The sequence below is a fragment of the Sphaeramia orbicularis genome, chromosome 8 (genome assembly GCF_902148855.1).
Source record: "Sphaeramia orbicularis chromosome 8, fSphaOr1.1, whole genome shotgun sequence".
Lineage (NCBI taxonomy): Eukaryota > Metazoa > Chordata > Actinopteri > Kurtiformes > Apogonidae > Sphaeramia > Sphaeramia orbicularis.
The window spans coordinates 1,871,876-1,882,461 of record NC_043964.1 but is presented as its reverse complement, the minus strand read 5'-3'; the positions used below and the strand labels follow the sequence as shown (position 1 = coordinate 1,882,461).

The 10,586-nt window shown below is 33.4% G+C and overlaps 1 pseudogene; it reads right to left on the bottom strand.

Moving 5' to 3' along the window:
* Window positions 1-1,099: 1,099 nt before the first annotated feature.
* LOC115423359 (xylosyltransferase 1-like) overlaps window positions 1,100-10,586 on the bottom strand; it is an 81,064-nt pseudogene continuing 71,577 nt past the window's right edge.

The window sequence follows — 10,586 nt, the reverse complement described above, 5'->3', positions numbered from 1 at the left end:
CCACCTTATTCACCCAGTGTTTTTCAACCTTAGGGTCGGGACCCCACCCGCTTTTCTAGTTATGTATGTTTTTCATGATCACATATATGTTAAATTTCATTGCATGTTTGGAATAAATCACTAAATCACAAAAAAACCACACGATGTCTACAATGTGCGGTAACTGACCTCTGTACCTCAGCCACAGAACGGCACAGGTTCTGTTTTCATCAGGGTTTGTTGGTTTGTTAGCAGGATAACTCCAAAAGTTATGGACGGATTTGGATGAAAATTTCAGGAAATGTTGATACTGGCACAAGGAAGAAATGATGAAATTTCGGTGGTGATCGGGGGGGGTCTGCCTTGGCGGAGGTCTGCGCTCTCCGAGTGCTCTTCTAGTTGATTGTTTTGACTGAACGACACCTGGTGGCAGAAAATACATACTGTGTGTTTAACAGAACTGGTTTGAACTTTTTTTTTTTGTACTATAATAACCAAGGCTGTAAGAAAATATGGGTTCTGCAATATATCGTGATATTTCATTTCACGATACTGTATCGATATTAAAAAGTACTGTATCAATATTTTAAGGTATTTATTCAAATGCAGATATTGTGGAGGTTCATGTTTGTTTATATTGTATTTATTCTTATTTCACACTGTTTTATTCAATAATGTTGGTTCCTTAGTTTGGATTGGACTCCAGTCCTGTTCTGATGTTAGTTTGAACTAATAGAATCTGAACGTTTGAACAGGATCTGAACTGGAATGTCTGGAAAACAGAATTTCAGTTTGAACACAGTTGGAACATTTGCTGATAGAACATTAGATCCTGTTGGGATCAAATACAAATGTGTTTAGGATTTGTGCAGATTTCTGCTGGAATTCAATTCTTCAAGGAAATAATTATTTAAAAAAAGAAACAAACTAAAAATGGCCTTTTTAACAGTATCATGATATATTGCGATATATCGTATCGTGATCCCAGTATTGTGATTTGTGTGGTATCTCCACAGCCGTACTAATACCAGGCCTAAACACGAGCAGCCACAGATGTTTTCCATTTCTGAACATGTAAACACACTCACACTCACACACACACTCACACACACACACACACACACACACACATCCACTCGCACAACGAGGTATAAAGTTCGGACAAACTCCGTGTTCCCGAACGGCGGCACACCCTCCGCCGCCGCCGTCCGTCTTCTGGTTCCCGTCGCTCACACGTGCTTTAAATAAATAAATAGACGCTCAAAGGACACGGCGCCCTCCTTCATTTGCTCCTCCCCCTCAGTCTGTCCGTCTGCTACCTGATTCGTCCGTCCTGTGTGGGCGGGGTCAGTTCAGACTTGGGGTCAGGGCTGGCGGAGCTCCAGGCGGTCAGGTGACAGCGCTGCATGACGGGGCAGGCGCTGGGGCCCCACGAGCACACGTCTGCGGCCGACCAGTGGCCCTCCAGCAGGCGGTCCAGCCAGCGACGCAGCGGCGCCCCCGTCAGGCCGGCGTTGGCCTCCGCCTCCTCCACCGCCCCCAGGCTGACGGGCAGACGCAGCACCGGGTTCAGGCCGTGGAAACTCTGCTCCATGTAGGAGTTTCTGAGCGGACCGCCGTGGAGCCGCTGGGCGTCCTCTGGAGACGGAAAAACACAGGATGGAAGATTTACTACAGAAGGAGTATTTATACCATCTACTGCAGAAGTATTTATACGATTACAACAGGAGTATTTATACCATCTACTGCAGAAGTATTTATACGATTACAACAGGAGTATTTATACGATTACAACAGAAGGAGTATTTATACGATCTACTGCAGAAGTATTTATACGATTACAACAGGAGTATTTATACGATTACAACAGAAGGAGTATTTATACCATCTACTGCAGAAGTATTTATACGATTACAACAGGAGTATTTATACGATTACAACAGAAGGAGTATTTATACGATCTACTGCAGAAGTATTTATACGATTACAACAGGAGTATTTATACGATTACAACAGAAGGAGTATTTCTACGATCTACTGCAGAAGTATTTATACGATTACAACAGGAGTATTTATACCATCTACTGCAGAAGTATTTATACGATTACAACAGGAGTATTTATACCATCTACTGCAGAAGTATTTATACGATTACAACAGGAGTATTTATACGATTACAACAGAAGGAGTATTTCTACGATCTACTGCAGAAGTATTTATACGATTACAACAGGAGTATTTATACGATTACAACAGAAGGAGTATTTCTACCATCTACTGCAGAAGTATTTATACGATTACAACAGGAGTATTTATACGATTACAACAGAAGGAGTATTTATACCATCTACTGCAGAAGTATTTATACGATTACAACAGGAGTATTTATACCATCTACTGCAGAAGTATTTATACGATTACAACAGGAGTATTTATACGATTACAACAGAAGGAGTATTTATACCATCTACTGCAGAAGTATTTATACGATTACAACAGGAGTATTTATACCATCTACTGCAGAAGTATTTATACGATTACAACAGGAGTATTTATACCATCTACTGCAGAAGTATTTATACGATTACAACAGGAGTATTTATACGATTACAACAGAAGGAGTATTTATACCATCTACTGCAGAAGTATTTATACGATTACAACAGAAGTATTTATACCATCTACTGCAGAAGTATTTATACGATTACAACAGGAGTATTTATACGATTACAACAGAAGGAGTATTTATACGATCTACTGCAGAAGTATTTATACGATTACAACAGAAGGAGTATTTATACGATCTACTGCAGAAGTATTTATACGATTACAACAGAAGGAGTATTTATACGATCTACTGCAGAAGTATTTATACGATTACAACAGAAGGAGTATTTATACCATCTACTGCAGAAGTATTTATACGATTACAACAGGAGTATTTATACGATTACAACAGGAGTATTTATACGATTACAACAGGAGTATTTCTACGATTACAACAGGAGTATTTATACCATCTACTGCAGAAGTATTTATACGATTACAACAGGAGTATTTATACGATTACAACAGGAGTATTTATACCATCTACTGCAGAAGTATTTATACGATTACAACAGGAGTATTTATACCATCTACTGCAGAAGTATTTATACGATTACAACAGGAGTATTTATACGATTACAACAGAAGGAGTATTTCTACGATCTACTGCAGAAGTATTTATACGATTACAACAGGAGTATTTATACGATTACAACAGAAGGAGTATTTCTACCATCTACTGCAGAAGTATTTATACGATTACAACAGGAGTATTTATACGATTACAACAGAAGGAGTATTTATACCATCTACTGCAGAAGTATTTATACGATTACAACAGGAGTATTTATACCATCTACTGCAGAAGTATTTATACGATTACAACAGGAGTATTTATACGATTACAACAGAAGGAGTATTTATACCATCTACTGCAGAAGTATTTATACGATTACAACAGGAGTATTTATACCATCTACTGCAGAAGTATTTATACGATTACAACAGGAGTATTTATACCATCTACTGCAGAAGTATTTATACGATTACAACAGGAGTATTTATACGATTACAACAGAAGGAGTATTTATACCATCTACTGCAGAAGTATTTATACGATTACAACAGAAGTATTTATACCATCTACTGCAGAAGTATTTATACGATTACAACAGGAGTATTTATACGATTACAACAGAAGGAGTATTTATACGATCTACTGCAGAAGTATTTATACGATTACAACAGAAGGAGTATTTATACGATCTACTGCAGAAGTATTTATACGATTACAACAGAAGGAGTATTTATACGATCTACTGCAGAAGTATTTATACGATTACAACAGAAGGAGTATTTATACCATCTACTGCAGAAGTATTTATACGATTACAACAGGAGTATTTATACGATTACAACAGGAGTATTTCTACGATTACAACAGGAGTATTTATACCATCTACTGCAGAAGTATTTATACGATTACAACAGGAGTATTTATACGATTACAACAGGAGTATTTATACCATCTACTGCAGAAGTATTTATACGATTACAACAGGAGTATTTATACCATCTACTGCAGAAGTATTTATACGATTACAACAGGAGTATTTATACGATTACAACAGGAGTATTTATACCATCTACTGCAGAAGTATTTATACGATTACAACAGGAGTATTTATACGATTACAACAGAAGGAGTATTTATATGATTACAACAGAAGTATTTATACCATCTACTGCAGAAGTATTTATACGATTACAACAGAAGTATTTATACAATTACAACAGGAGTATTTATACGATTACAACAGAAGTATTTATACGATTACAACAGAAGTATTTATACGATTACAACAGAAGTATTTATACGATTACAACAGGAGTATTTATACGATTACAACAGGAGTATTTATACGATTACAACAGGAGTATTTATACAATTACAACAGGAGTATTTATACGATTACAACAGAAGTATTTATACGATTACAACAGGAGTATTTATACGATTACAACAGGAGTATTTATACGATTACAACAGGAGTATTTATACGATTACAACAGAAGGAGTATTTATACGATTACGACAGGAGTATTTATACGATTACGACAGGAGTATTTATACGATTACAACAGAAGTATTTATACGATTACAACAGAAGGAGTATTTATACGATCTACTGCAGAAGTATTTATACGATTACAACAGGAGTATTTATACGATCTACTGCAGAAGGAGTATTTATACGATTACAACAGGAGTATTTATACGATTACAACAGAAGTATTTATACGATTACAACAGAAGGAGTATTTATACGATCTACTGCAGAAGTATTTATACGATTACAACAGGAGTATTTATACGATCTACTGCAGAAGGAGTATTTATACGATCTACTGCAGAAGGAGTATTTATACGATTACAACAGGAGTATTTATATGAGTACAACAGAAGTATTTATACGATTACAACAGAAGTATTTATACGATTACAACAGGAGTATTTATACGATCTACTGCAGAAGGAGTATTTATACGATCTACTGCAGAAGGAGTATTTATACGATCTACTGCAGAAGGAGTATTTATACAATCTACTATAGAAGGAGTATTTATACGATTACAACAGAAAGAGTATTTATAGGATTGCAACAGAAGGAGTATTTATACAATTACAACAGAAGGAGTATTTATACGATCTACGACAGAAGGAGTATTTATAGGATTACAACAGAAGGAGTATTTATACGATCTGCTGCAGGAGTATTTATACAATTTACGACAGAAGGAGTAATTATATGATTTACTATATAAAATATAAATATAATAAAATGTATAAAATATATAAAATACTCCATAAAAACACAGTATGCATGATTTATATAATTTACAACATAAAGAGTATTTTATATAATTTCCTATATAAAGAGTATTTTATATGATTTTCTGTATAAAGAGTATTTTATATAATTTACAATATAAAGAGTATTTTATATGATTTTCTGTATAAAGAGTATTTTATATGATTTTCTGTATAAAGAGTATTTTATATAATTTACAATATAAAGAGTATTTTATATGATTTTCTGTATAAAGAGTATTTTATATGATTTTCTGTATAAAGAGTATTTTATATAATTTACAATATAAAGAGTATTTTATATGATTTTCTGTATAAAGAGTATTTTATATGATTTTCTGTATAAAGAGTATTTTATATAATTTACAATATAAAGAGTATTTTATATGATTTTCTGTATAAAGAGTATTTTATATGATTTTCTGTATAAAGAGTATTTTATATAATTTACAATATAAAGAGTATTTTATATGATTTTCTGTATAAAGTACTCCTTAACCAGACGGTCGGACAGTTTTCTCAGACGTTGTCTTCGTATGTCATTAGAAACTCTGATTAAAACTTTGTCCTTCAGACTTTTACTGGTTGATTTGAACTTTGTTTGAACTCTTCTTCTTCTTCATTTCTTTCAAAGGTGACGTCTGTTTTATGTCTGAACACTTAGTTCCATCTGAATGTTTTTGTTTTTGTCAGTTTGTTCTGATTGTGTTAAATTATTCAGTTCCACTTCGCTGTGTGACGCTTGTTCAGCCCTTAGGATGACAGTGTGTTCTGAAGTGAATAAACCTGCTCTGTCATATTTCTTTCATATGGACCTGGTACACAGCGGACAAACGGAAACTGTGTTTGTGCGGATGAATGACTTCACCTGTTGAACTATGTCACCTTTCTTAATTTCTTTTTTTTTTTTAACCCCTTTAGCCCTATCGGCCCGCCCACAGGCCTAAAATATTATATTAATATTCATCTGCTATAAAAATATAATAAATCAGGACAATGGATGTTTTTTTTCAACTTCTGCTCAAAGTTTAGACCCTAATGTTAATAAAAGTACATCAAACGTGTATTTTAGTGCAAACTTTAATGCTCAAACATGATTTTTAATCTTTGTGGGGTGAAATATACGCTATTAAAAATCTCCAACACGAACAATTAATTTATGCATATCATCGTCAGTCCAGCCAGAAAAAAAACAGGCGAGGATAAAAAATTCTACTTTCTCTTTTAGTTTGTTCCAGTTTACTCAGGCAGAGTAATAGATACAGTATTTCAGACAATGGGAATAGATTCTGTGAGCTCTGTAAATGTCCACAGACACCAAGAACATCCATATGAACCTTATTATTGTGAAGGAATTCTTCATGTACTTTGGGTTTGCCTGTTTAGGCGTTTTTCCCTGAAAATATGGTCAGGGTTTAACAGGTTAATTAGTTGGAAAATTTGACCTTTTTTGGGTTTGTACAAATTCATGTTATTTTGGATACAATTTGTTTTTGAGGCTCATTCAGTTGTTGTTAACTTGACTGAAAATCTGTAATCTACAGGAGAGTGTAATTATAGTTACCAGATTGATGTTATTTGATAGAATAGACTTCACTGTCATCGTGTGTACATTGAAATGAAGAGTTTACTCCAGTCAGTGCAAAAATATTAATAAAACACCAATACCTCAGAAAACAAGGCTAGAACGAATGTTAAACTACAAAAAATTAAAAAAACAAGATCAGAAAATAGAATACACAATTTTACAAAAGTAAAGTAACAAAAAATAGACATAAAATATAAACAGACAATATTAACAGTATGTATATGTATGAACTCAAGTCTGTATAAAATAGTTCATTTATATTTTGATAAATATTGAATAAATATTGCAGTTATTGCAGAACAGATTATTGCATGACTTATTGTATATGATTGAAAGTAATTATATGAGGACACAATCAATTTTATTTATTCTATTTGATCAATTTTATGTGCTCATTCCACATCAATTCTTTGACTTTACATGTAAATATTAATGATTACAAGCTTCAGGTGAAAAATCATGATGATTTTATAGCAAACTGTGAGATGAGTTTATTTTTTATAATAAATAGTGACCTTCTAACTGTCACAGTTTGACACAGACTATATTTCCACCTCAGTGGATGCATTATTTGGACATGAGGTTTGTGTTTTTCAGATTGTTACAGGTGAACATGTTGGATTTTAACCCAGAAAGACCCAGTTCAACTTTGGTGGCAGTTCCAAAATAATTTTCTCTTTATATTTAACTTTTCTTGCGTGATTTATTGGCATTTATTATGACATTATCTTCTGTATTTTGCTTTTTTTCAGTGAACATCAGGTATTTTCCTATATTTAATTTACTAATCATGTAGGTTTCTGAACAAACTCAGATTAAAGTTGAGGCTTATTATATCCAAAACAGAGAAAACTGAAGAAAAAGTGACATTTTCAGCAAAATAAAGCATTAACTGAACATAAACCCAGTGTGTCCATCCACTGTCACTGATCCAACTCCATGGGTTTTACTGGTGAATCAGTGTTGTAGAAGATGATGGTGTTTCCATGGTAACTACGGAGCCTCTGAACATCCAAATGGGCCATTTGGTTTTTTGGTAAATTCTTCTTTTTTTTTTTTTTTTTTTTTTTACCTAATTTGATTATTTTTCTACATTTTGTTGCCTCTTTTATTATTTTATCCTCAATTTTGTTCAGCTTACAGTTTATTTTGTTTAATTTACTGATTATTTTGTTTTTTATTATTCATTTTATTCATTACTTTGGTTGTTTTGGTTCATGTTGTTACTTATTGGGTCCTTTTTACTCTATTTTAATAAATATTTAGCTTATTTTTTTCCACAGTTTATCATTTTGTAGGTTTATTTGTTCATTTTATTTATTAATATTTATAAAACAAGTGTGTCCATCCACTGTCATTTATTCAAATCCATGGGTTTTACTGGTGAATCGATGTTGTAGAAGATGATGGTGTTTCCATGGTAACTACAGAGCCTCTGAACGTCCAAACGGGTCATATCTGATGACCATGAAAAGATGATTAACTGTATTTTACACTAATTATCGACATGTATTGGTAGGATTAGTGGATCAGAGGTTATTGAATATTTTAGGTCAGTGGGTGGTTTTGGTCGTCGGTGGCTGTTTGGGTCTTTATGGGTTAAAATGAACCACATGACCCAGATCCAGTTCGACATCTGATCCAACCTTCACTTCCTAACACCAGCCCATAAAACCACCGTCTATTCAGAAACCAGGCTTTACTTAGACCCCCCCCCCCCCCCCCCCCCCACACACACACACACACACACAGCTGTGTTTCTATATCCTTGTGAGGACCCTCGTTAACATCATGCTTTTCCAAACCTAATTCTAAGCTAGGGATGGAACCATTACCAGTATAACGATAAACGGCGGTAAAATCACAGACAGTTAGTATTAGCGTTTTAATTCTAATTATCATGATAACTGTGTTTGATTACTGCACTTTTAGGGGAAAAAACCCTATGTACAGATCTGCTTTAATGTCAAATAGTTGAGTATAATTTGAATTTATTACAATTTTAATTTTCTATACCTAATATTTGGAACCAATATTCACTTTTAAAGTCTGTGAAAAGGTTCGTTAAACATCTGTGTGTTATTTATGCAATAAAGTATATACATTTTTCAAATTAGATTTTATATATTTTTTGTCCTTTTGTGTTTTTATAGTAGGTTAAAGTGAAAAAATAACAGACAGATGATACAGATGAAGTTGTGCTGAAAAAACAGATCCAAACATGGGTATAGTAAACATTTGTTTCTATAGTATATAAAGGCCAAATCAAAAGGACTGAAAAACAGACAGAATAGACTCAGACCACTAAGGGTTAATATGTGAATGTTTCTGACACAGAAGGGACATTGGGACTGTTATTGTATTTGGTGGGGTTTTTTTGTTTGTTTTTTTTTTCCAAATTCCACTTGGTTAAATTCTTTCAGTGTGTGTATCAGTACTTTTTGAACATTTTGAGCACAATTTCAATAATACCGCGATAATAATGAGAACTGTGATAATTTTGGTCACAATAACCATGATATGAAATTTTCATACGGTTCCATCCCTATTCTAAGCCTACACTCAAAGAACCCCAAACACAGTTAACCCTTTCATGCACACTGGTCAGTCCAGTGGTCAGTCCAGTGGTCACTCCAGTGGTCAGTTCTTCTCCAGCTGTTCTCCTGTATATTCATGGGTTTGGTTGTTTTAGTTCCAGATCAGCCGACACAGTGGACACTAATGCACCATCCCATAATAGTCCACTGACATTCAGACCATTAGTGTAACTGTGCTGTTCTAGATAAACCTGATCTGCACTGACGTGTCTGTAAATCAATTGCTTGTTATTGTTATTAGACAGTAGGTTTTTGTTTTTTTTGTTTTTTTTTGCATATTATCTCCATAAAGTGAGTAATAACTAGTATTAGAGTCTGTTAAAATGTGACTAAACATCTGATTAGCAGCATTAAAACAATTCTTTCATCGTTTTCACTCAGTATATCAGTAAATACATGTTTCTTTGCTTCTAAAATGAACCCTTTCGTCCATAATGGTTACTACAGTGGACAACTATTCTACAGCTGTTCTCTTGTATACTTTATTTTATGTATATTTTATATGTATATTATATTTTTATATTTTGTTGTTGTAGTTGGATATCAGCCAACACAGTGGACACTTATGCATCATCTCAAACACTACAATTCATACCATTACTATAACTTTGCTGTTCTTGATAAACCTGATCTGCAGTGACATGTTTGAGTTTAAACAACGGTTAATTGTTAGACTGTAAGAAACAGTTTTGGGGTTATTTTTAGACAAAAAGGTTTTTTGTTGCACATTATCTCCATGAAGTGAGTAATAACTAGTATTAAATAAAATATGTTAAAATGTGAGAAAATATATTTTTTTTTTTTTTGTGAGAAAATATTAGATTAGCAGTATTAAACATGTTTTTATTTCATTGTTTTCATAACATTTTCTGATATTGGGTTTTAAATATATCTTTCTGTGCTTCAAGAATATAATGCATGGTGTAGCTGAGTGGACATTTTTGTAAATCCATGAAAAAAAACAACTCAATTGTATTGTTTTTTTCATGCCTAAGGAGGAATA